Below are 4180 nucleotides of genomic sequence, written 5' to 3'. Positions count from 1 at the left end.
AGTTTTGAAGAATTAAATAATTTATTTACTATTAAACCAAGTCCGACGTTTCGTCTAGGTTTTTTGGTTAAACCTATCTTTGGAAAAGATTAAAAATCTAATACCTTTAATAATAAGTAAATTATTTAAATGTAAATTTAATTTAAACATCATCAGTTCAAATATTCTTGTGTATCTAATTAATTTAGCAATTATGTTCATTGAGTAAAAAGTCGCAGAAACTTTTCATTTAGACAAAGTAACAGATATTTTTGTTTCATTAAATAAAAACATCGCATGGTCAAGGTGTCTTCGATTATGTGAATTTGAATGTTTACGATTTTAAATTTTACGTTATATTAGGTTAAATTATTATGCAGGGTGCGCTAAGCACATGATCTAGAACTTTCAATGTAAGGGTCTGGACTCACTCGGGCCCCATAACTAATGCTGTCTACTAAACGCAAATGTTAATATTATGACATAATATAATTGTAATTTTTGCAGCCCCCAACTTGACTGTAATTTATATCCCATCTATTTTTTGAAAATTAAAACATAGGGGGCAAAAAATGGTCTAGTTGGGCCTTATTTCTTAGAAAATTTGTTTTTTCGAGAGATATTTAGAAATGGTTAGAACGTGGGTCTACTATGAGGGAAGCGCGAGTTCGGGTCCTGCACTGTGGTCCAGTTTTTTTAACTTTTTTGTATGTTATATAGAAAAATAGGCTGTAAATAAAGAACAATAACTTATACAAAATAGATGTATAATGAATAAAACGTGTAAGGTTTTTTAAATAAGTAGCAACATATTGTAACATTTATTTTAAATTTGATGCTTGAGGGAGTAGGCGCATAATAATTAAATTATATTGTTATTTCCAGGGTGGCGGTCAAATAATTAAACAACTTTATGTTTTTTTGTTACGTTTCGGTGTATTCAACCATCTTTAGACTGAGAAAATTTGTTTTTTTTTAACTTATAGTTGTACTAGGTTAGGTTAAGATATAGAAAAACCCAAAAATGTAAACGAATGGTCAGAGACCATAAACCAGATGGAGGGTTACTGTTTTACCTAAACATTCAGAATCAGTATACAGTAGTTTAACAAGAAACAATGTTTAAAATTTCGTTAAAATTGTGTACAAACAATAACACTTTTGACTATCAATTACATTTTATTAACAAATGTATAGTACCTAACCTAGTAGAAGTATAAGTTAAAAAAACAATTTTTTTTCAGTCTGAAGATGGTTGAAAACACCCAAACATAATAAAAAGCATAAAGTTNAATTTAATTTTTTTCATATATAGGTTGAGTGGGATGTCTTTAGATAAGTCTCCCAAAATACAACAAAAAATGTTGTAGTATTTTTTGATTTTAACCGTTTAATTACAACATTATCATAGCATTTCTCTAATTTCTAAACTACAGTTGCAAAATAGCTGAAAATAACCTGAATTTAGCTTTTTTTTACTAGCATCGATGTTTTTTTTTAAGGATATTAATATTCGAGTATTTAAAAATTGAAAATAATGTTTGGGCTATTAGTACTGCATGTTTCATTTAACTCCAAACAATTTACGTATGATATGCTGGAAGACCACATAAAACTAATTTTTTCTAACCCTCGTAAACAGTTTTTTTTTTGAAGAAAAGGTAACCTATACCCTTTTCTATATCCCTGACAAAATTTCATGATGATCGGTTAAGTAGTCAAGGTGTAAAATCGTTACAAACAAATAAACAAAAAAACTCACATTTGCATTTATAATATTAGTTAGGATAATGGACACCAGTGGCGTGAAGTGAAGGGAATGGATGCATAAGACCTAGATTAAACTAAACAAAATAAATATTAACGTTATTACAAGGGCTAATTAAAACATCAGAATGTACTTCTAAGCAGTTACAATAATTTTATATGCAGGTATACTTTTTCACACGAGACTTCTTAATTTCTTCTAAAACAAAAAATAATTCGAATTATCACCACTGGCGTTTAAAATAGAGTTAGAAATATATAGTAAAACTCGGCTATAACGAACCGTTCTACCAGAAGTTCGTTAAAAACATCAATCATCAACATCATCATTAAAAATATATAACGAGGACAAACATTGGCAAAAGATTAAATAGGTTACTAGTGAAATAGAGACACCCGGTATCAACGAAGTTCCTTCCAAATATTAAATAGAAATTTGGTTGTTTTTTTCTCACAATATTCCGAAATAGCAATTTCAGGACTTTTGGTTGCTACTAAAAGGTTAGTTTCCTAATCTTTTTAAAATGACTCTTATTACATGTATTCTCCAAATAGGAGAATCTCCCTGTAAGTACTATGTAAGAGGGAGTGAGATATCTACCAAAACGTTCAATTTATAACCAGGGAAATTTCTCTATATCTAGGGACTTTAGAGCCAGCTTATAGAAAAGGGGATTTTTATTTAATCAATTTATAAGTATATACTTATAATAAAAGTAAGTTCAGTTTGCCTAAATGTGCCGCTAAAGCTCTCCGGAAGGGTTGTATGGTATGATAGCCTTCCATCTCTCGCCTATGAAAAAGTATTCGGTTTTCAGCTGCAGGGGTTCNGTTTGGGCTATTAGTACTGCATGTTTCATTTAACTCCAAACAATTTACGTATGATATGCTGGAAGACCACATAAAACTAATTTTTTCTAACCCTCGTAAACAGTTTTTTTTTTGAAGAAAAGGTAACCTATACCCTTTTCTATATCCCTGACAAAATTTCATGATGATCGGTTAAGTAGTCAAGGTGTGAAATCGTTACAAACAAATAAACAAACAAACTCAAATTTGCATTTATAATTTTAGTTAGGATAATGGACACCAGCGGCGTGATGTGAAGTGAATGGATGCAAAAGACTTAGATTAAACTAAACTAAAAAAATATTAGGGCTGTTACAAGGGCTAATTAAAACATCAGAATGCGCTTCTAAGCGGTAACGATAATTTTATATGCAGGTATACTTTTTCACACGAGACTTCTTAATTTCTTCTAAAACAAAAAATAATTCGAATTATCGCCACTGGCGTTTAAAATAGAGTTAGAAATATATAGTAAAACTCGGCTATAACGAACCGTTTTACCAGAAGTTCGTTAAAAACATCAAAGTACTTGTGCAAACTTGATTTTTAATGTTTTGTCATTAAAAATATATAACTAGGACAAAGATTGACAAAAGATTAAATAGATTACTTGTGAAATATTCCGATATAGTAATTTTAGGACTTTTGGTTGCTACTAAAAGGTTAGTTTACGAAGCCTTTTAAAATGACTTATTACATGTATTCTCCAAATAGGAGAATCTCCCTGTAAGTACTATGTAAGAGGGAGAGAGATGTCTATCAATACGTTCAGTTTATAATCAGGGAAATTTCTCTATATCTAGGGAATTTAGAGCCATCTTATGGAAAAGGGGATTTTTATTTAACCAATTTATACGTATAATAAAAGTGAGTTCAGTTTGTCCATACGTGCCGCTAAAGCTCTTCAACCGTATCCCGAAAGGGCTGTATGGTATGATAGCCTTCCATCTCTCGTCTATGAAAAAGAATTCGATTTACAGCTGCAGGGGTTCGTTTTAAAGATATGGGGGTTAAAATACTATCTCCTAAAGGACTCCATATAGAGAGCCAGTAGGGATGTTAATTGAGTTTCGATGTCTGTTGAGAATGTTACAGATTTTTCCCGAATGCTCTGCATTTACATGGTTCGAGAAGGTTTCAAAATTTTTTTAGGTTCGAGAACGTTCCCGAATGATAACTAATTTTTCCTGAGCGAAACGAGGGCAATCCAGCATGTTTATAATATATTTTAATTTTTGTGTCAAATGAATTGTTGTTGTTTAAAGGCTACTTATATTTTGAAAATTTCTTCTTCTTTATTGCGCCAAATCAATTTTTTTTTTATTTAAATATTTGTTTTTCGCTGTACAAGGGAAATTTTTCAAAAAATCCGTAATACTAGGTTGCTTCTTGTAGTTTATAAGAAAAATATCAAGAAGTACGTTACAGTTTGTTCTTTTTAAACGTTTGGATCAACAATTGCAGTACTTCATTTCAGGAGTACTTACATAATAGTTGAGTACGTTATAAAAGATATTTAACTTTTGAAAGTTCCACAATAACAGCAGGGCGTTATAACAGCGCGTGCGTGCGTACGCTATAAGCG

Source organism: Agrilus planipennis, unplaced genomic scaffold, assembly GCF_000699045.2.
Source record: "Agrilus planipennis isolate EAB-ADULT unplaced genomic scaffold, Apla_2.0 scaffold124, whole genome shotgun sequence".
NCBI classification, from domain to species: Eukaryota; Metazoa; Arthropoda; class Insecta; order Coleoptera; family Buprestidae; genus Agrilus; species Agrilus planipennis.
Note: the sequence above shows the minus strand (reverse complement) of the source record.